Source organism: Lepisosteus oculatus, unplaced genomic scaffold (assembly GCF_040954835.1).
Source record: "Lepisosteus oculatus isolate fLepOcu1 unplaced genomic scaffold, fLepOcu1.hap2 HAP2_SCAFFOLD_70, whole genome shotgun sequence".
NCBI lineage: Eukaryota > Metazoa > Chordata > Actinopteri > Semionotiformes > Lepisosteidae > Lepisosteus > Lepisosteus oculatus.
The window spans coordinates 255,361-278,445 of record NW_027168257.1 but is presented as its reverse complement, the minus strand read 5'-3'; the positions used below and the strand labels follow the sequence as shown (position 1 = coordinate 278,445).

General features: G+C 44.4%; 8 non-coding genes across 8 annotated transcripts; 4 read left to right on the top strand and 4 right to left on the bottom strand.

The window, feature by feature from the left end:
- Positions 1-163: 163 nt before the first annotated feature.
- Positions 164-245, bottom strand: trnas-uga (transfer RNA serine (anticodon UGA)). The gene has a single exon. It is a non-coding gene; the product is annotated as a tRNA-Ser (tRNA).
- A 1,344-nt stretch (positions 246-1,589) lies between these two features.
- Positions 1,590-1,671, bottom strand: trnas-gcu (transfer RNA serine (anticodon GCU)). Its single transcript has one exon. It is a non-coding gene; the product is annotated as a tRNA-Ser (tRNA).
- A 1,624-nt stretch (positions 1,672-3,295) lies between these two features.
- On the top strand, positions 3,296-3,368 carry trnar-acg (transfer RNA arginine (anticodon ACG)). Its single transcript has one exon. It is a non-coding gene; the product is annotated as a tRNA-Arg (tRNA).
- Positions 3,369-9,623: 6,255 nt separating this feature from the next.
- trnar-ccu (transfer RNA arginine (anticodon CCU)) lies at positions 9,624-9,696 on the top strand. The gene has a single exon. It is a non-coding gene; the product is annotated as a tRNA-Arg (tRNA).
- A 4,692-nt stretch (positions 9,697-14,388) lies between these two features.
- On the top strand, positions 14,389-14,461 carry trnar-ucg (transfer RNA arginine (anticodon UCG)). The gene has a single exon. It is a non-coding gene; the product is annotated as a tRNA-Arg (tRNA).
- Positions 14,462-16,015: 1,554 nt separating this feature from the next.
- Positions 16,016-16,097, bottom strand: trnas-uga (transfer RNA serine (anticodon UGA)). The gene has a single exon. It is a non-coding gene; the product is annotated as a tRNA-Ser (tRNA).
- A 1,536-nt stretch (positions 16,098-17,633) lies between these two features.
- On the bottom strand, positions 17,634-17,707 carry trnan-guu (transfer RNA asparagine (anticodon GUU)). Its single transcript has one exon. It is a non-coding gene; the product is annotated as a tRNA-Asn (tRNA).
- A 1,193-nt stretch (positions 17,708-18,900) lies between these two features.
- Positions 18,901-18,973, top strand: trnar-ucg (transfer RNA arginine (anticodon UCG)). Its single transcript has one exon. It is a non-coding gene; the product is annotated as a tRNA-Arg (tRNA).
- Positions 18,974-23,085: the final 4,112 nt, after the last annotated feature.

The following is a 23,085-nucleotide window of genomic DNA, read 5'->3' as shown; positions in this document are numbered from 1 at the left end:
CCACGGAAAGGAACCTAACAGCTTTGGTAAGAGAGTAGAATTACCTGAAGAACTGCTTTCCATGGAAGCAGGACCAAGCGATGTAGCATTTTTATAGTACCAGGAAAGGAGAAGCGGCACTTCGCCTTTGCCGCACAGGCACAAGGTGACGTGCGGCAGACGCCGTAGTCGGCAGGATTCGAACCTGAGCGGGGAGTCCCCAATGGATTTCAAATCCATCGCCTTAACTACTCGGCCACGACTACAGCGAGCTCGCCGCCGCCGCATTCCTCCTATAATCTAACACGGAGTGCGAGGTGGCTGCGGAAACCTTTTTAAAGTCGCTCTCTGTTAAAAAAAAAACCTTTCACAAGATACATGCCGGCAGACAGACACGCCTCAGAGGGTTTAAGGCTGGCTTCACGTTCAAATGATAAAGTCTCCCCGTCCGGATGTCAAAATGCAACTTTGGCAGACAGAAAAAACATCAACAAACCACAAATGTGGACAAGGATTTTACAAGCTGCACCACACTGCACTTTCAAAAGCATTTATATTCGTGTTAGACGCAGGAATTGTCTTTGTTTTGCGCGCTTACGAACGCCATAGAAAACGAAACAAAACAAAAGCCCTCAGCTCCTGTACTTGATTATAACGCCGTTACGTGTCGAAGCAGGAATTTACGTCATCTTACCACTGCAACATGGGGAATAGAGGGAAATGAACACACGCTACGAATCGTCTCAATCACTCCCTAGAGTCGTAAGGCACATTGAAGGGTGCACCCCCATCATTAATCGTTGGGCCTCTGTAAAAGGAAAGCTGTTGAGCAGTCTTTGAAACAGCTCGGATGAAACACTTGATTGCTTCCATGTGCATCTGGAGCCCACTTCTTATTTTCACTTCACGCCGCCCCAAACCATTTCTAAAACAGGAGATTCGCGTTTGGGAATGCGCCCTGCCCTACAAATAAAACAGGTCTACGGGTCTGAAACCTGCTCCACGGAAAACAGTTCTGTTGCGCTTTTGATCAAAGGGAGATTCTCTGTTCTTACTTTTTGATTACATAACACCCAAAGGGGCTTCTTTGGAGCTGGATTCCAACCAGCATCCTAAAGTTTCTTGGCGGTATCCTTTACAGTCCTCTGTTCGGTCGACAAGGAACAGAAGGGGGCAGCTTTCCTCACACATACAGTGCAATGTACTGTAGTGTTCCCCTTCATTGAATTCGCAGTTCTGCATCAGACCTCTAACTCGTTTCCTTAGCTTGGATTTAAGCCACGAAGCAGGCTTCTACTGTATAAACGTCTAGAGGAATCACAAACTATTTGAGAGGCCATCATCCCAGGGGGAACTGACAAAGTCTATCCCTAAACACCTAGCGCAGTCTCTCGAGAGACTGTCAAAAATCGCTTTCTCCATTTGTGCTGCAAGTAAGTGAAAACGCGGTCTCAACCCAGAGCCACTTGGCAGCAGCGGCACGTAAATACTGTTACTACCACTGCTCGATACCAACGTTAGCCTACTATACCATGTTCAGCCACCGCTAGAAAATGTAAGGCTCTAGTACTGGAGCAAACAAAAGGAGAGCCAACGTCAAACGTAGAGAGCGACGAGGATGGGATTCGAACCCATGCGTGCAGAGCACAATGGATTAGCAGTCCATCGCCTTAACCACTCGGCCACCTCGTCGATGAAACTGGGCTGTCCAGACATGGGTTGGCGCGCTCCAGATGATCTTTTTCTTTTTTTTCCCTCGTACTCAAGGGTCCTTTTCCTGTTCCACATGCGATTTCAACATTTTCCTTGGGAGATGTCAAGCCAGCAAGCCACTGCTGTGGTTCAGTGGCCATTGTGGAGTTCAGTGGCCCTGTTGTACACAGAAAGCACATTGAGCTCCTTGGACATGAAAAGTTCCAGATAAAAGCCATTTGTCATCCTTTCTCTTGGTGTCGATGTTGCTATTGTATGTAAAGGTGGCAACTTGCTCAGCGAGCAGGCGGAGCACACACCGAATGCAGATGTGTCTGAGTGGTGTGTCCAAGTGGCTGCAAAAGGACAACACTACCGGGGCGCCGTTGCTTAGTTGGTTAAAGCGCTTGTCTCTTAAACAGGAGATCCTGAGTCCGAATCCCAGTGGTGCCTTCTTTGTTCTGTCTTCTCAAACAGAACTGGTCCTTACAGACAACCGCCTACGGCTAGACTTAATTAAATGCAAGTATTCATTTCCTGTCTTTAACGCGACTTGTTTTTCTTAAAATGGATGGAACTTGCAAAACATGAAATACAAACATTGCTAATCAGCGCTAGCGGCTGGCAAAAAAAAAGAAGTCAGCAATGTTTTTTTTCTTTAACCTTAACCCTGCTAATGGAGAAGAGTTAAACGACCGAGTCTATGCAGCTTAAACGGTGCTCATGTCGGGTTCTTAGCTGAAAGGGTGGTAAATCACGCTCACCCCAGTCCTTAATCTTTTAAAAGGATACAATATTGAACCTAGTCGCCACATCACATACATCCTGTTCAACGATAAAAAAGTGACATCTATCCTCGATCCAGAGTAAATCCCACGATGAGGGCATATTTTTTTCCACTTTACCATGAGTCGGGCTCAGCTGCACAGAGGCGAGAGCAGAGCAATGAGGTCACAGGGACAGGGGAGTCACACGCTGGCGGTTTGAACACGCGGAAGATCACTGAGGGATCCACAGTATATGGACCCTCCGTGCGCCATCAGTCCACACTCCGGACTCTGAATCCTGCCATCCGAGTTAAGATCTCGGCGGAACCTGAGGCACAGTTCCTTCTTAAAACGTAATCTGGTGAGCATTTCTAGAATCGTACTTGTATAGATGCAGCCTTTAATGTGTTGCTGGGTTAAAATTGATGACTTCTTGAACTTCAGTAGGCAACTGCCCTCTTGATTTCGGATTTAATTTCTTTATTACAGGGGCGCTTTTATGAAGACAGAGTCATGTTCAGGTACTTTGCTTGATGGAGGAAGCATATTTCGGACTCTGTGATCTGCTCACCTGGAAAGGTCTGCTGTACTACTACAAGAGAGAAGTAGAGTCTGGAAGAATGGACAATTTTATGATGCTTTGGAAGATAATGTTTTTTTTTTCTTTGAAATCGAAATGAATCAGAATATCAGTGCAAAAGACAAACTCTTGGTTTGGTTTAAAGAGATATGGTTTTAAAACAGACAAAATGTAGAAAACAGGTGTTTCTCACTTTTGGAAAAGAATGGACCGGGGGTAATATTTTACTAGGTGCAGTGCTGATCTCACTGGGTTACAGTCCTGCAGTGTCACACCAGGGCCAGTGGCGCAATGGATAACGCGTCTGACTACGGCTCAGGAGATTGCAGGTTTGACTCCTGCCTGGCTCGGGTCATTTTTAAACGCATGGGGCTACTCCCTAAGTAGTCTGTGCTACTTACTGCATTGTAATCGTACCCAGTAAGAGATTTCCTTCATGTAAATGAACTGCACCTGACAGCTTTAGAAAAACACCTGGGCTCAGTACGGTGCTGAGAGCTCAGCGTTGCTGTTCTAATTAGCACGCACTGCATCGGCTATGAGCCCGAACCTTTCAATTATTCCGATCAGTAAGTCAACACGTAGTCCACATGAACGGTAGAAATATTCTCTTGTCTGTCTCTTGTTTGTATAGAACTGAATGTCCCTGACAATGTACTGTTAGTTTTAATTGAAGAACGGCATTTGTGTTCAAATATACCAGACAAGTTTATGTAACTGCTCATGCGACACTCAGTTGTAATTAGTCAAGAAATAAAGTCGAACAATAGCTGCGGGTTTGATTCTGAACGTATGAGATTGCAGCGCCTTTTACTTCCATTGACAAATGATAGAGATTCGAAGAGAGATCCTTCAGACCAGCAAGCAAACCCACGGCTATTTCGGTTTTCTATCTAGGCAACGTTGGTGTCTGCAATAGCATACATGAAAGCGTGATGCAATTTCTGTGGCTACATTTGTTGCACATCATGCACAGTAAGAGTGTTTCTAACACCAAATAAAAAGTCAACAATTAGCGATCACGCCTTCTCCTCAGTTAACCCACTGAAACCCTTGCTGTTAACAGTTCTTTACTGCGTGCTTTACCAGCACCTACATATCGTGTCGGTTCTTTCAGCTTTATTCATTAGGTTTTCAAAGGCATAAGTAGAGCACCAGAGGTGCGAACGCAAAATGTGTAGTTATCTGAAGAATTGATTTCCATGGCAGCGGGTCCAAGCGATTTCGCGTTGTTATAGTACCAGGAAAGGAAAAGCGGCACTTCGCCTCTGCCGCGCAGGCACAAGGCGACGTGCGGCAGACGCCGGAGTCGGCAGGTTTCGCACCTGCGCGGGGAAGCCCCAACGCATTTCGAGCCCATCGCCTTAACCACTCGAGCACGACAAATGCGAGCTCGCCGCCGCCGCATTCCTCCTATAATCAAACACGGACTGCGATTTGGCTGTGGAAACCTTTTTAAAGTTGCTCTCCGTTAAAAAAAATACCTTTCACAAGATTCGTGCCGGCAGACAGACACGCCTCAGAGGGTTTAAGGCTGGCTTCACGTTCAAATGATAAAGTCCCCCAGTCCGGATGTCAAAATGCAACTTTGGCAGACAGAAAAAACATCAACAAACCAAAAATGTGGACAAGGATTTTACAAGCTGCACCACACTGCACTTTCAAAAGCATTTACATTCGTGTTAGACGCAGGAATTGCCTTTGATTTGCGCGCTTACGAACGCCATGGAAAACGAAACAAAACTAAAGCCCTCAGCTCCTGCACTTGATTATAATGCCGTTACGTGTCGAAGCAGGAATTTACGTCATCCTACCACTGCAACACGGGGAATAGAGGGAAATGAGCACAAGCTACGAATTGTCTCTAATCAGTCCCTACAGTTGTAAGACGCCTGGAAGCGTGCACCCCCATCATTAATCTTTGCGCATCTGTGCAAGGTAAACTCTGGAGCAGTCTCTGAAACGGCTCAAAGGAAACACGTGATTGATTCCATATGCATCTGGGGTTCATTTCTTATTTACATTTAATTCAAGGGAAAGGCTTGGGTCAGTTTCAGACGGCCTCCAACAGCGAGATTCAAGCGCCCCACCTTCAGCCCAATCTGCGCCGCCAGAACGACAACGGCTCCTCTGCTCTCCGGGGTGCGGTTGTGACCCCGTAACCTAAAGTGTTGGTGGCAGACAAATGGAGACTAACAGGTGATGTCCTAGGACATGACTACATTGTGACACTCGGTGGGGATGGTGACCATTGCTTGGAAAAGAGTGCGAGGCCCCTTTAGAAAAACATTTTGTTAACAGGCATTCTGCCTCAGCCTAAACACCTATAGCTTGCAAAGCGCATGCTATTAGACAGGCACCTCTGCAAGACCTTAAGAGTCTCTTAAACTAGTGATAGTAAGGTGTTCCCAATGGGCGATGTTTGGCTTTCAAATCATCTCTCTGTGGAAGCGCCGAGATGCAGCTGTTTAAGGCTTAGAAGCAGCTGACTGTTTCACTACCTAGCTGATTACTGTCAGTCAGGGAGCTCAGAGGTGAAAAGCCTGTCTGAGAGACAATTCGCCGTCGATGAGTTCAATATGTTCCGTACCAGCTCGGCGCAACTGAGATCATCTTGGTAGCCGTGTAGCTCAGATGAGTGAGAGCGTGTGTGTGTGTACCACCGTGATTGGATGCCGGTCCTTCTCAGGTCACAGTAAACCTTCTGCTGCCTAACTTCCCTAATTTTGGGGATCCCTTTGAAAAAGCAAAGGAAAAAAAACTGGCTCTTCATCAGTATGATCGACCTCACCCAGTGTGGCGCAGTGGCCTAATGGCTAAGACACTGGCCTCCTAAGCCAGGGATTGTGGGTTTGAGTACCATCTGGGGTGCTCCTGTCCCATTTTGAGCGTACAAATGTCCTTTTGATTTGCAAAGCTACAACCCCACCTTACTCAGTGAGCGTCTCTTCTTTTCTCTCACATACAGTTGGGAGAAAAACTTTTGTAAACAGCCCTTCGGAATGATGTGGATTTCTGCATGAATGGCTCCTAACATGTGATCTTATCTTTATCTAAGTCATAATAATTAATAAAGAGAGTCTGATTTAACAAACAACACACGCCCAACATTTGACATTGCTGTTTCTTTATTGACCAAATGGTTTAAACAATCAAGGTCATTGATGGAAAAAGTACGTGTACCCTTATATTAAGGAGCTAGTGGAACCTCCTTTATGACAAAAACCTCAATCCCCACTTTCTGTAGCGGCTGGTCAGACCTGAGCAGCGGTTAGGAGGTATTTTGGCCTATTCCTCTATGCAAAACTGTTTCAGTTCATGTATATTTTTGGGATGTCTTGCGCTGAACGGCCTGCTTCAGATCACGCCACAGCACTTCAATGGGATTGGGGTCAGGACTCTTACTTGGCCATCCCAAAATACGGAATTTCTTCTGTTTCAGCCACTCTGTTGTTGATGTACTCCTTTGTTTTTGTCATGCTGCATGACCCAGCCTCTTTCGAGTTTTAGATCACAGGCAGACACCCTGACATTCTGCTGTAGAATTTCCTGATACATCTTGGAATTCATCGGTCCCTCGATGATTGCAAGCCGTACAGCCTCCGCCATGTTTCCCAGGTGGGATGAGGTTTTGGAGTTGGTATGCAGTGTTTTGTTATCTCCAAACATAACGCTGTGCACATTTACCAACAAGTTCAACTTTTGTCATGTCTGTCCACAGAACATTGTTCCAGGAGTTGCTGTGGAACATCCATGTGGTCTTTAGCAAACTTGAGAGGGGCAGTGGTGGTTTTTTTTGGGGGGAGAGCAGTGGTTTCCTCCGTGGTGACCTCGCATGATCACCGCTCCTGTTCAGATTTCTTCTTATGGTGGACTCATGGACACAGACGTAAGACAAAGTCAACCACCTGTTCGCTAGATCCCATCCCCACTCAGCTAGTCAAAGATTCCCTCGAAGGACTGGCAGGACCTATAATTAGTATGATGAATGCATCGCTTGCGTCAGGCGTTGTACCTGATCAATTTAAGGTAGCGGTTGTTAGACCGCTCCTTAAGAAGTCAAATTTGGATCCACAAGTTCTTAACAACTACAGGCCTGTCTCAAAGGTCCCATTTCAATCTAAAAGTTTTGAGAGAATAGTTGTTGCCCAATGTCAATCGTATCTGGATTCAAATAATATACTTGAGAAATTTCAGTCTGCTTTCTGAAACTGCATTAACGAGAGTCGTAAATGATATTCTCTTAGCTACTGATGTGGGGAATGCAACAGTGCTTGTGCTTCTAGATCTTAGAGCTGCCTTTGACACGGTTGACCTCTCTGTTTTGTTACACAGGCTTGAGTTTGAGGTTGGCTTATCTGGAACCGTCCTTCAGTGGTTTACTTCACATTTTACTCATCGTTTTCATTATGTTCAAATATCTAATAATTGTACTGCTTCATCAACGTCACCAGTTCAATTTGGGGTACCAGACGGATCAGTGCCGGGGCCAATATTGCTCTCTCTCTCTACATGCTGCTGCTAGGTAGGATAATACGAAAAAATAATATGAACTTTCATTCATATGCTGATGACACTCAAATAAACATTTTGTTCACACCAAACGACAACTTTTCTATTATCACTTTAGTTAAATGCATTAATGAAGGAAAGACTTGGATGTGTGAAAACTTTTTGTTACTCAACTCTGAGAAAACTGAGGATCTGTTGATCGGAGGCAACAATACTGATAGGACTACTATAACTTCAGCACTTAACTCAGAGGATTTAAACATTTGCCTCAAAGAGACAGCACGTAACCTAAGTGGCATATTAGACACAAGGCTCTTAACAACTTGCATTGTTAAGTGCCTTGAGACAACCTTGTTGTGAAAGGTGCTATATAGAAATACATTGATTTGAACTGAATTGACAATGTAAAATGTTGTGTGTGTTGTTTGTTAAACAAGACTGTCTTTATTTATTATTATGCGTCAGATGAAGATCAGATCACATTTTAAGAGCCAATCATGTAGAAATCCAGATCATTCGCGTTTTAAAAGTTGCGGGAAAAGCAAAACAGGTGCTTTTCCTTTGTTGCGCAGACACACGACGACACCGTAGGCGGCAGGACTCGAAGCTTTGCAGGGAGACCCCGATGGCTTTCTAGTCCATCGCCCTAACCACTCGGCCGCCGCCGCCGCCACTGCCTTTTTGATGCAGTCTAACATAGAGTGCCGGGCAGCGGCGGAAACCTTTTTCAAAGTCGCTTTCCGTTTAACAACAACAAAAAAAACTTTCACAAAATGCATGCTAGCAGACAAATGCGCCTCAGAGGACTTAAGGCTGGCTTCAAGTTGGAATGATAAAGTCTCCCCGTCCGGTCAGGAAAAGGGAACTTTGTTAGACAGAAAGAAGGAAGTAACAATAACGGAGAATTGTGTGCAAGGATTTTAGAAGCTGCGCAGCCCTGCAGTTTCAATAGCCCTTTTATTCGTGTTAGATGCTGGAATTGCCTTTTTTTGACGCTCTTACGAATGCGATGTCAACGAAAACAGAACAAAGCACAAAAAACCCTCAAGTCCTGCAGTTGGATAGAATGCCGTTACGCGTCCAAGCCGTATTTGACTTCATCCTACCATTGCAACACGGGGCGTATATGGAAACGAACACACGCTACGAATTGTCTCTAATCAGTCCCTACAGTTGTAAGGCGCCTGGAAGCGTGCACCCCCATCATTAATCTTTGCGCATCTGTGCAAGGTAAACTCTGGAGCAGTCTTTGAAACGGCTCAAAGGAAACACGTGATTGATTCCATGTGCATCTGGGGTTCATTTATTTATTTACATTTAATTCAAGGGAAAGGCTTGGGTCAGTTTCAGACGGCCTCCAACAGCGAGATTCAAGCGCCCCACCTTCAGCCCAATCTGCGCCGCCAGAACGACAACGGCTCCTCTGCTCTCCGCGGTGCGGTTGTGACCCCGTAACCTAAAGTGTTGGTGGCAGACAAATGGAGACTAACAGGTGACATCCTAGGACATGACTACGTTGTGACACTCGGTGGGGATGGTGACCATTGCTTGGAAAAGAGTGCGAGGCCCCTTTAGAAAAACATTTTGTTAACAGGCATTCTGCCTCAGCCTAAACACCTATAGCTTGCAAAGCGCATGCTATTAGACAGGCACCTCTGCAAGACCTTAAGAGTCTCTTAAACTAGTGATAGTAAGGTGTTCCCAATGGGCGATGTTTGGCTTTCAAATCATCTCTCTGTGGAAGCGCCGAGATGCAGCTGTTTAAGGCTTAGAAGCAGCTGACTGTTTCACTACCTAGCTGATTACTGTCAGTCAGGGAGCTCAGAGGTGAAAAGCCTGTCTGAGAGACAATTCGCCGTCAATCAGTTCAATATGTTCCGTACCAGCTCGGCGCACCTGAGATCATCTTGGTAGCCGTGTAGCTCAGATGAGTGAGAGCGTGTGTGTGTGTACCACCGTGATTGGATGCCGGTCCTTCTCAGGTCACAGTAAACCTTCTGCTGCCTAACTTTCCTAATTTTGGGGATCCCTTTGAAAAAGAAAAGGAAAAAAAAAACTGGCTCTTCATCAGCGTGATCGACCCAACCCAGTGTGCCCCAGTGGCCTAATGGATAAGGCACTGGCCTCCTAAGCCAGGGATTGTGGGTTCGAGTCCCATCTGGGGTGCTCCTGTCCCTTTTTGAGCGTACAAATGTCCTTTTGATTTGCAAAGCTGCAACCCCACCTTACTCAGTGAGCGTCTCTGCTTTTCTCTCACATACAGTTGGGAGATGTCTTGCACTGAACGGCCTGCTTCAGATCACGCAACAGCACTTCAATGGGATTGGGGTCAGGACTCTTACTCGGCCATCCCAAAATACGGAATTTCTATTGTTTCAGCCACTCTGTTGTTGATGTACTCCTTTGTTTTTGTCATGCTGCATGACCCAGCGTCTTTCGAGTTTTAGATCACAGGCAGACACCCTGACATTCTGCTGTAGAATTTCCTGATACATCTTGGAATTCATCGGTCCCTCGATGATTGCAAGCCGTACAGCCTCCGCTATGCTTCCCAGGTGGGATGAGGTTTTGGAGTTGGTATGCAGTGTTTTGTTATCTCCAAACATAACGTTGTGCACATTTACCAACATGTTCAACTTTTGTCACTGTCCACAGAACATTGTTCCAGGAGTTGCTGTGGAACATCCATGTGGTCTTTAGCAAACTTGAGAGGGGCAGTGGTGGTTTTTTTTGGGGGGAGAGCAGTGGTTTCCTCCATGGTGACCTCGCATGATCACCACTCCTGTTCAGATTTCTTCTTATGGTGGACTCATAAACACAGACGTAAGACAAAGTCAACCACCTGTTCGCTAGATCCCATCCCCACTCAGCTAGTCAAAGATTCCCTCGAAGGACTGGCAGGACCTATAATTAGTATGATGAATGCATCGCTTGCGTCAGGCGTTGTACCTGATCAATTTAAGGTAGCGGTTGTTAGACCGCTCTTAAGAAGTCAAATTTGGATCAACAAGTTCTTAACAACTACAGGCCTGTCTCAAAGGTCCCATTTCAATCTAAAAGTCTTGGGAGAATAGTTGTTGCCCAACGTCAATCATATCTGGATTCAAATAATATACTTGAGAAATTTTAGTCTGGTTTCTGAAACTGCATTAACAAGAGTCGTAAATGATATTCTCTTAGCTACTGATGCAGGGAATGCAACAGTGCTTGTGCTTTGCTTCTAGATCTTAGAGCTGCCTTTGACACGGTTGACCTCTCTGTTTTGTTACACAGGCTTGAGTTTGAGGTTGGCTTATCTGGAACCGTCCTTCAGTGGTTTACTTCACATTTTACTCATCGTTTTCATTATGTTCAAATATCTAATAATTGTACTGCTTCATCAATGTCACCAGTTCAATTTGGGGTACCAGAAGATCAGTGCTGGGACCAATATTGCTCTCTCTCTCTACATGCTGCTGCTAGGTAGGATAATATGAAAAAATAATATGAACTTTCATTCATATGCTGATGACACTCAAATAAACATTTTGTTTACACCAAACGACAACTCTTCTATTATCAGTTTAGTTAAATGCATTAAGGAAGGAAATACTTGGATGTGTGAAAACTTTTTGTTACTCAACTCTGAGAAAAATGAGGATCTGTTGATCGGAGGCAACAATACTGATAGGACTACTATAACTTCAGCACTTAACTCAGAGGATTTAAACATCTGCCTCAAAGAGACAGCACGTAACCTTGTTGTGAAAGGCGCTATATAGAAATACATTGATTTGAATTGAATTGACAATGTAAAATGTTGTGTGTGTTGTTTGTTAAACAAGACTGTCTTTATTTATCAAAAAATAAAAGGAATTTGCTAGGAATGCAAACGTTAGGTTGCGCTTCTTCATGCTGCATCGTCGGCATGAGTGGAGCTTTTTAAACGTCTGTACTTACTGTGCCCCATAAGAAATCGTTTGTCCCCATTCAAAAGAGATTGTGCGATGTCCTGCAGTGTTCGCAAAGCAAACCTTTGACAGTTTGAAAAGAGGAATTTATTCTGCTTCCTGTGCGTGCAGTAGTTACAAAGTTGAACGTCTTTACACGATCTGCTGCAGTTTTCAGTGGGCGGGCTTTGTCAGAGGGCTTGGAAAAACGCACTGTGTTTCGGCTCGGGAAACATCATGAGAAGTGTCCTGCATGTTTTCTGTGTATAGCTGTCTTTTAACGCATACAGAATTCATTCGAAATCATTGATTTCTCCAATTAACAAGGTTCCCTTAAAGGATGAGTCAAAGTAACGTCTAATCGGATTAGTTTCCTTAGAGCTGGTTCAGAGTTTGCTCAAGAGTTTACCTTTCACAGATGCGCAAAGAAAAATGTTGGGGGTGCACGCTTCAAGGTGCCTTACAGCTGTAGGGAGTGATTCGAGACGATTTGTGGCGTGTGCTCGTTCCCATATACCGTACGCCCCGGGGTGCAGTGCTAAGATGAAGTACAATACCGCTTGGGCACGTAACGGCGTTACACGCAAGTGCGGGACGTGAGGCTTTTCGTTTGTTCATTTTGTTTTGCTCTGTTTTGCTTTGTTTCGTGGTCAAGAGGCGTAAGGTAAGTCGTAATCCAGGGAGAACACTGGTGGCAAACAGTCCGAGGTGAGAGGCGAGGTCCAAAGTCGAAAAGGCAGAAGGGGAGTCCAATATCCAGAATAAACGAGGTAATGGAAAAAACGCCAGGTAGAGCTCTCAAGGAGTAGACTCAATACCAGCGGGAAGCAAGTAAAGATGGTAAAAATAGCACTGCGTACCCCACGGTGGAGTGTGTGCAGGTGGGTTAACTCGTGCGGCGGCGTTTGTTAATAATCACCCTCTGCTGGTGCTGTTTAGATTGCTTAAGAGTTGGTCTTAACTGCCTGGCGGTCATGACAAGCTCCTCTTTAAGCTGTGGTTTAGTTTTGCATTCATGTGTTTCTAGAGCAGTTATTTATGGGGGTGGGTGGGTCCTTCACAGAGGCTCAGGACAAATCCCCTGCATGAAAGTCTACTGTGTGCGTTCAAACAGTCACAGGTCAAGAGCCAGGCAGGAGGACAATGGACAGATGAGCCAACGAACTAAAAATAAAAGAACAGATATGAAAAAGCCACCATCTTTTTCTTTTTGACATTTTCCGACTTTCATGCAAGCCAGGACAAAGTTGCTCGTAGCTACTTGTGGATTCAAATAATCTATCGAGTGCTTTGATGAGTTTTTGCAATTTGATTGTCGTCCTGTCAGCCTGTTTCTGTTTTTTTTTTTTCAATCTAGGGATGGAAAGTATGAGGGAAATGATGGAGCAATCAATAACCGCTCCGGAAAAATGGCAGAAAGAAATGGTCCGTCACTAAGGACATTTGTGAAGCAGAGGAGTGACATCACCACAAAGGCGACTTATTCTGCTGATCGTTTTGGTGAATAATGATTGAGGCGTGTTAAGAGAAAGGTAGCTGCGTCAGCATGCTTAGGCTGCAAAGGATAAAGCAAAGGTTTACTCCATGCTGAAAAGAGAAGAAAAGAAGCACAACGTTTCGACTGTGGAGCCTTCTGCGCCATCTTCTTTAGCGATGGTGATGATGTTTACATTGGAAAAACTGAGACACGCATACTGGAGGGGCTTGAACCACCAACTTTTCAGCACCACAGAGTCTGACAGTCTTTTGTGCACCCTACATTTGCAGGTTTATGGTCAAAGAAAACAATCACTTGCGCTTCTTGCAGCCGGCAATCTTTTTCCACTGACAACCAAGAAATGGATTTCATCTTTCACAAGCTGTATGGATTTCTTCAAAAACAAGTTATTCCAGAAAGGAAATGAATTCTTGCATTAAACTGAACCAAGCTGTACATGTTTGTCTGAAATGATACATTCGGCACAACAAGACACGGAGAGAGGCACCGCTGGTATTCAGACCCAGGATCGCCTGCTTACTAGGCGGGCACTTTAAGCCACTAGGGAACAGCGCCAGCGGAGCACCGCGCTTTTACAGACACTTGGACACATCTGCGTTCGGTGTGCACTTAACCTGCTCTCTGAGCCCGTTGCCTCCGTCCCATTTAATAGCAGAACTGACGCCAAGAGAAATGATGAGAAATGGCATTTATCGGGCACTTTTCATGTCCAAGGAGCTCAATGCCCTTGACACCTCCCCAAGGCGACAGAGCTGTGCATTCTTTGGCGACACCATTTTTTCTTTTGTTTAATTTCTATACTTATTGATAGAATAAAAACGATATGTCATGTACTGTAAGGGAAATGTCTCTTTTCATGGGGAAAGCTAGCACCAGCAAATGTTGTGTTTAGAAGAAGTGATTTAACATGACACGTGACCTAATTTACCGGAGCAAAAGCTCACCCAGCAAGCCCTGCTTTACTTCTACAGGAGAGAAGTACTGTAGAGTCTGCAAGATGTTCAGCTGGGTAGCTACGTCAGCATGCCTCGGCTGCAAAGGAACAAGTACTAGGTTTATTGCATGCTGAAAAGAGAAGAACGGAAACACAGCGTTTCGACTGTGAGGTCTTCTCACACCTGAAGAAGCCTCACACCTGTAAAAGGCTCCATGGTTTTCTTTCTTCTCTTTTCAACATGGAATACACCTATTGTCTGCAAGATGTGACAATTTCATGGTGTTTTGGAAGAAAACCTTTTTTCTTTGAATTCAAAATCAATCGGAATTTCAGCACAACACATCAACACTTTTTCTGTTTTAAGGAGATGATATTTTAAACCTGACAAAAATAGTAGGAAACACAAGTTTCTTGCTGTGAAAATTTAGATGGGGAAGTGTACTACTAGTAGCAGTGTAGAGCTCTCTGTGGTGGAGTACAAGCGCATGTTCTATGGGCCAGTGGCGTAATGGATAACGCGTCTGACTTCGGATCAGAAGATTGGAGGTTCGAGTCCTGCCTGGCTCGTGAGGCTTTTAAACCTCTCAGGTTCCTAGGTAACAGGTTGCCGTCATGTATATGAACTATAGAAAAGCATTTGCCACAACCCGTAAATTAGCACGCAAGTGCGGGCTGGTGAACACAGAACTGTATGGAGATCATCTCCAGCTCCAAGCTCAATTGCAATGAAAAAACATGCAGAACAGAACTGGAGAGCAGCTGAATTTGTGCTCAGTAGGGTGGGGAGGACTCAGCATTGCTATTGTTCTAATTGGCATAAACTGCAGGGGATCTGAATCAGAACATGTCAGTCAGTTTGATCATTGCGTCAATATGTAGGCCACGTTAATACAGAATTATTACTTTGTCTGTCTCGTCTTTGTATATAGCTGAATGTCCCTGACAATTTCATGTTAGTTTTTAAGAACGACATTGGTGCAAATATATACATATATAGCATATAAGGAACACGTAAAAGTTTAGTCCATGCTGAAAAGATAAGAAAACCGCCACAACGTTTCATCTTGGAATAAATCTTTACTTGTTGTTTTGCAGCCTACCCATTCTGACCTAACTCCTCCCTTGAAATTCCCTAACAGATAAGGGTACGTAACGGCTCATGCGATGCTCAGTTGCAATTTGTCCCAAAACAAACAAGAACAGCAGCTGAGGGTTTGAGTTTGAACATGCACTGTATTAAAGCAGCTTTTATTTCCATTGATAAATGCTAGATATTCCTACAGAGATTCTCCAGGTGAGTAAGCGATTCCTGTTTCTGTTTCTATTTCTGTTTCATATATATATACAGTATATATATGTTACATGTGTCTCTGCAATAGTATAAATGTGTTATACACTATCAGGGGCTGCTTTTTTGTGCACCTCATCTACAACAAGGGTTTTTTTTTCATTTATGTTTGTGGACCTTCACCATTTGAGGAAGTGAGTTAGATAAGAAAGTTACAGGTATGGTGAGCAATGACTGACAAAGGCACGTACTGCGTATTCCTTACAGAAGTGTAAGCAATTTGTTCTAAAAAACACCGGCTAAAGTCCAACATCGTTAGCAATCTTATTACTTAAACAGAATTAACATCAATAAACTGTAAGGTGCTGGTACATGCGAGTAGATTTGATCTTCTATTAAACAAAAATGCAATTACAGCTCTAAAAAGGTCAACCTAGACTTCTGTAACAGATCTGTTCAGGTCATCGCTGTTTCTCTGACCTTGTGAGTCTTTGGAATTTTAAAAGTGTATTTTGCTTGCCTTTCATGTGGTCTGTGTACAAGTCACTGTGGCGTATGCGGTCCTAACCAGCCTTGCTATAGACGTGACGAGCCTCCGCTATGTTGCAATGGAGAACAGGTTCAGTACGGAGCTGCCGAGAAAATTCAGCTGGAAAGCTCGTTGCAGAAAAGCATCGTTATCTGTGTCTAGCGGCAAAGCGTCCATCGTGGGTGCTGAAGAATCGATTTCAGAGGCTGCGGGTCCAGGCGATTTAGAGTGTTAAAGGTCCCAGCGAAAACGAAACGGCGCTGGTCCTTTTACACGCACGCACGCAACCAAATGCAAAGGACGCCGTAGTCGGCAGGATTTGAACCTGCGCAGGGAGACCCCAACGGATTTCAAGTCCGTCACCTTAACCACTCGGCCACGACTACAGCGAGCGCCGCGGCCGCTGCCTTCTTGCTACAATCGAACAGGGAGTGCGAGGTGGCGGCGGCAGCGGAGGCAACTTTTTTCAAGTTCGCTCTCCGTTTAAGAAACCTTTTACGCCATACGTGCAAGCACACACACACACACCTCAGAGGACTTAAGGGTGGCTTCAAGTTGGAATGATAAAGTCTCCCCGTTCGGACATGAAAACAGAACGTTCTTAGACAGAAAGCAATCAACAACAGAGACATCTGGACGACGATTTTAGTCACTGCACTTTGAATAGCATTTTTACTCCAGTTACAGGAGATGCACCAATGGCCCTTGACCTACGCTCTTACCAATGCCTTGAACATTCAAACAAAACAGCCCTCAAGTCCTGCGGTTTAATATAACGCTGTTACGTGTCGAGGCAGTATTTGACTCTGTCCTACCGTTGAGACACGGGGCGTATATGGAAATGAACACATGCTACGGATCGTCTCTAATCGGTCCCTACAGTTGGAAGGCTCCTTGAAGCGTGCACCCCCATCATTCATCTTTGCGCATCTGTGAAAGGTAGACTCTTGAGCAATGTTTGAGCCAGCTCTAAGGCAACTAGTGCTATTGGACAGACACCTCTGGAAGATCCTAAGAGTCTCTTAACACCACTTCCAGCAGCAAGCTTAATTGTTCGCTGGAGGTCTCCCACCCAGGTACTGACCAGGCAAAGAATCACCACTACATTGAATGAGGAAGTTAATCCTGAAATCCAATTACATATCTCAAGGTAAGACAAATCCATAAGAACATGTCTTAGTATTACTTCGTTTACATTAGTATGGCACTGAGTTGGAGCTCCTCTTTAAGCTGTGGTTTAGTTTTGCATTCATGTGTTTCTAGAGCAGTTATTTATGGGGGTGGGTGGGTCTTTCACAGAGGCTCAGGACAAATCCCCCGCCTGAAAGTCTAATGTGTGCGTTCAGACAGTCACAGGTCAAGAGCCAGGCAGGAGGACAATGGACAGAAGAGCCAACGAACTAAAAATAAAAGAACAGATATGAAAAAGCCACCATCTTTTTCTTTTTGACATTTTCCGACTTTCATGCAAGCCAGGACAAAGTTGCTCGTAGCTACTTGTGGATTCAAATACTCTATCGAGTGCTTTGATGAGTTTTTGCAATTTGATTGTCGTCCTATCAGCCTGTTTCTGTTTTTTTTTTTCAATCTTGGGATGGAAAGTATGAGGGAAATGATGGAGCAATCAATAACCGCTCCGGAAAAATGGCAGAATGAAATGGTCCATCACTAAGGACATTTGTGAAGCAAAGGAGTGACATCACCACAAAGGCGACACATTCTGCTGATGGTTTTGGTGAATAATGATTGAGGTGCGTTAAGAGAAAGGTAGCTGTGTCAGCATGCGTAGGCTGCAAACGATCAAGCAAAGGTTTACTCCATGCTGAAAAGAGAAGAAAAGAAGCACAACGTTTCGACTGTGGAGCCTTCTGCGCCATCTTCTTTAGCGGTGATGATGTTTACATTGGAAAAACTGAGACATGCGTCCCTGGGTGGGCTTGAACCACCAACCTTTCGGTTAACAGCCGAACGCGCTAACCGATTGCGCCACAGAGACTGATGGCCGCTTGTGCTCCCTACATTTGCAGGTTTATGGTCAAAGAAAACAATCACTTGCGCTTCTTGCAGCCGGCAATCTTTTTCCACTGACAACCAAGAAATGGATTTCATCTTTCACAAGCTGTATGGATTTCTTCAAAAACAAGTTATTCCAGAAAGGAAATGAATTCTTGCATTAAACTGAACCAAGCTGTACATGTTTGTCTGAAATGAGACATTCGGCACAACAAGACACGGAGAGAGGCACCGCTGGTATTCAGACCCAGGATCGCCTGCTTACTAGGCGGGCACTTTAAGCCACTAGGGAACAGCGCCAGCGGAGCACCGCGCTTTTACAGACACTTGGACACATCTGCGTTCGGTGTGCACTTAACCTGCTCTCTGAACCCGTTGCCTCCGTCCCATTTAATAGCAGAACTGACGCCAAGAGAAATGATGAGAAATGGCATTTATCGGGCACTTTTCATGTCCAAGGAGCTCAATGCCCTTGACACCTCCCCAAGGCGACAGAGCTGTGCATTCTTTGGCGACACCATTTTTTCTTTTGTTTAATTTCTATACTTATTGATAGAATAAAAACGATATGTCATGTACTGTAAGGGAAATGTCTCTTTTCATGGGGAAAGCTAGCACCAGCAAATGTTGTGTTTAGAAGAAGTGATTTAACATGACACGTGACCTAATTTACCGGAGCAAAAGCTCACCCAGCAAGCCCTGCTTTACTTCTACAGGAGAGAAGTACTGTAGAGTCTGCAAGATGTTCAGCTGGGTAGCTACGTCAGCATGCCTCGGCTGCAAAGGAACAAGTACTAGGTTTATTGCATGCTGAAAAGAGAAGAACGGAAACACAGCGTTTCGACTGTGAGGTCTTCTCACACCTGAAGAAGCCTCACACCTGTAAAAGGCTCCATGGTTTTCTTTCTTCTCTTTTCAACATGGAATACACCTATTGTCTGCAAGATGTGACAATTTCATGGTGTTTTGGATGAAAACCTTTTTTCTTTGAATTCAAAATCAATCGGAATTTCAGCACGACACATCAACACTTTTTCTGTTTTAAGGAGATGATATTTTAAACCTGATAAAAATAGTAGGAAACACAAGTTTCTTGCTGTGAAAATTTAGATGGGGAAGTGTACTACTAGTAGCAGTGTAGAGCTCTCTGTGGTGGAGTGCAAGCGCATGTTCTATGGGCCAGTGGCGTAATGGATAACGTATCTGACTTCGAATCAGAAGATTGGAGGTTCGAGTCCTGCCTGGCTCGTGAGGCTTTTAAACCTCTCAGGTTCCTCGGTAACAGGTTGCCGTCATGTATATGAACTATAGAAAAGCATTTGCCACAACCCGTAAATTAGCACGCAAGTGCGGGCTGGTGAACACAGAACTGTATGGAGATCATCTCCAGCTCCGAGCTCAATTGCAATGAAAAAACATGCAGAACAGAACTGGAGAGCAGCTGAATTTGTGCTCAGTAGGGTGGGGAGGACTCAGCATTGCTATTGTTCTAATTGGCATGAACTGCAGGGGATCTGAATCAGAACATGTCAGTTAGTTCGATCATTGCGTCAGTATGTAGGCCACGTTAATACAGAATTATTACTTTGTCTGTCTCGTCTTTGTATATAGCTGAATGTCCCTGACAATTTCATGTTAGTTTTTAAGAACGACATTGGTGCTAATATATACATATATAGCATATAAGGAACACGTAAAAGTTTAGTCCATGCTGAAAAGATAAGAAAACCGCCACAACGTTTCATCTTGGAATAAATCTTTACTTGTTGTTTTGCAGCCTACCCATTCTGACCTAACTCCTCCCTTGAAATTCCCTAACAGATAAGGGTACGTAACGGCTCATGCGATGCTCAGTTGCAATTTGTCCCAAAACAAACAAGAACAGCAGCTGAGGGTTTGAGTTTGAACATGCACTGTATTAAAGCAGCTTTTATTTCCATTGATAAATGCTAGATATTCCTACAGAGATTCTCCAGGTGAGTAAGCGATTCCTGTTTCTGTTTCTATTTCTGTTTCATATATATATACAGTATATATATGTTACATGTGTCTCTGCAATAGTATAAATGTGTTATACACTATCAGGGGCTGCTTTTTTGTGCACCTCATCTACAACAAGGGTTTTTTTTTCATTTATGTTTGTGGACCTTCACCATTTGAGGAAGTGAGTTAGATAAGAAAGTTACAGGTATGGTGAGCAATGACTGACAAAGGCACGTACTGCGTATTCCTTACAGAAGTGTAAGCAATTTGTTCTAAAAAACACCGGCTAAAGTCCAACATCGTTAGCAATCTTATTACTTAAACAGAATTAACATCAATAAACTGTAAGGTGCTGGTACATGCGAGACAAAACCAATCAAACAATATGCTATACTCTACCCCCAGCCAGGTCATTTCCAAGAATAAGAGTTACTCCATTAACAGGTAGCGAAGGACATACCCCAACTCTAACAAATCCAGTAACTAAACCACATTGTAGATGTACACAGTGTAAAGGCACTTTCATAAAACCCATTTCGATGCCTTGAACTAATACACTCGAACCACAGAAAGATTTATCAGACAAAGGCAGTGCATCCACAACAATAAATGACTGGGCTGCTCCACTATCTCTAAATATTTGAATTGTTTTCTGGTCTTCTGGTTTACCTTGTAGCGGCGAGGCTTATTAATAAGAAATAATTAAGTGTTTCTGAGCTTTCCCAAATTATTTCTCTGTTCATCTCTGTGGTGCAGCCACAGAGAAACTATTCATGCAAGCTGATATAAGGTTTGATTAGGACAGCTCCCAAAGGGGGATGCACTTAGCTAAGCCTGGCTATCATGATCAATGGTCATCCATTGGTGCCTATCTGTCTAGGGAGTGCCAGTTGGACATCTGGACTGCATTCCTAAGTGTCAGGAGTAAGTGACTCATATCTCACCTTGATCAACCAATCAGGGACTGGTAGGGCCGAGTAACCCACATGGGACTCTGATGCCCATGGAACTTTCAACCAATCAATGAGCTGAAGTTCCTCCAGGTAAAAACAGGCAACACAGAGAGCCTGAGAGATTCAACAAGATTCGGCTTCAGTAAGATTCAGTAAGATTCTGGAGAGGATTCTGTGGACTGTTCTAAAGGGAATTCAAAGGAGAATTCCAGGGCAGGACGGCCCAGGAGCAGAAGGATCCCAAGGGCAGGACATTCTCGCAGCGCGCCTCCTGACCATCCTGAGACTCAGCCCGGACAACCACGGAACGGCCAGTGTGTCCGAGTGCCAGAACTTTCCTTTGTTCTAAGAGTCTAGAGCGGAGGTTGCCAGAGACTAACCAGAGGATCCACTCGAGGTTAGCACCAGCAGCAAGCCTCGTGAACAGGTCGGAACTGTGGACAGCTGAATCACTATTCAGAACTAGCTCTTCATCAGGAACGAACAGGTCCTCTTCCTGACTTGCTGGGACCCACAGTCATCTTTTCTCCTGTGCACAAACTTTGCTAGTTAAAGCCAACAGTGAGCATCAGCAGCGCATCGTTGCAAGCCGCACATCACAGCCTGGCACCGAGCCAGAGAGCGCGGATTTGACAGCAACAGCCTGCAACTGTTTCTTTGTGCCCGCAGGAGATCTGAATCCCCAGAAATTGGATGAGTATTCAACTTCAATGCATTACAGCTCGAGAATTCAATTGTTATCCCAACCAGTTGATATCAATTTATTTCCTAAGAGTTATGTACTTGTTTTGAGTATCTAATGTAGAAGTTGTAACCAAGTTCAATTACGAAACGGTATAAATGAATGATATACTGAACGTATGTCCTCTTGATATGTGTAACACTTAGTAACTGACTGAATATATACCTTTTGTATTCTGATAACCCTCTCGATAAGATCTGTTAGGTTTACATGCATATTCTATGTATTAATAAATGTATCCTCGTGTATTAGTACCTGTGTGTGTGCGTTGTTTGAGTTATGTCGCATGGTTGGATTCTAAAGCCATCAAAAGAATCAACTTTGTGATTTACTGCTACAATTAATAATTGTCTCAGTAAATGCCCAAACCCTACAGAACTGGTGCCTTCAGAGAGCCACTATGATTACATATTTGGCGTCCCTGAGCCGGTTTTCTTACAACCTGTTAGCGAAATGAATCCTTCCATAATAAATGGTTCATAACTAGGGTCAGGGAGACTGTTTTCACTAGACAAAGGAATAGCAGAACGGGAAACAGTCTTAACAAACCCAGCACTCTTAGGATGTTGCTGTTGCTGCTGCTTATGTTTTAGGGCCAAACAATCTGCAATTATATGACCTCTCTTGTGACAATAAAAACATTCACGCTCCTCTTTAAGACGTGAGGAACTAGTTTTTACTGGGGGAGACTGAGACTGGGAACTTAGAGTAGACAAAGTCTTCTCCGCACGCACAGACATGAAAACATTCTTATGAGTGAGCACGAACTCATCTGCCAAAACAGCGGCTTGCGATAAAGTAGTTACTTTTTGCTCATTCAAATACACAACAATGCGTTCAGGCAAACAGTTCTTAAATTCCTCTAAGAGCATTAACTCACGCAATGAGTTAAAGTCACTCACTTTACTGGCTACAACCCATTTATCAAAGAGAGTGCCCTTCTCTCTAGCAAATTCAACAAATGTCTGGTCTGACACTTTCCGATGATTTCTGAAGCGTTGTCTATATGCCTCAGGAACTAATTCATAAGCCCGTAAGATAGCAGCTTTCACAGTATTGTAATTCAAACTTTCTTCTAAAGAAAGTGTAGAACAAACTTCCTGAGCTTTGCCCACTAATCTACACTGCAAAAGCAGTGACCAAACCTCCTTAGGCCAACGAAGTGATGTGGCAATTCGCTCGAATGCACCAAAGTACGAATCAACTTCCGTCTCCCTAAACAGAGGTACTAAAGCAATGTGCTTACTTACATCAAAGGTGGTAGAGAGTGGATCTTGCAAAGGAGACATGCTAGAGGCCTCGGAGTGGGTCGGCTGCACAGCAGGAGCATTCTTTCGTGCTTCTAGCTCAAGCTGTCGGAGCTTAACCTCTTTCTCCGCCTTGATCTCCATCTTACGAATTGCAAGGCGCAATTCAAATTCTGCCTGGCGTACTTGGGCTTTTTCCTCCATGTGCAAGCGGGCCAAATGAACTTTCAGGCGAGTATCGCTTTTTGACCCGGTGGAGACCGGAGAGAACGGTTCAAAGGGAGGCAAGGTGGCCTTGACCTCAGCCTCCACTAAGTCTTCAGCCACCCCCTGCACCTCGTCCTGTTCTTCCACCACCATAGCAGGTTTAGCACCAGCCCCAGGAGAACCGGCGTACCTGCTCGTTAATGCAATGACCTCTAACTCTACCAATCTA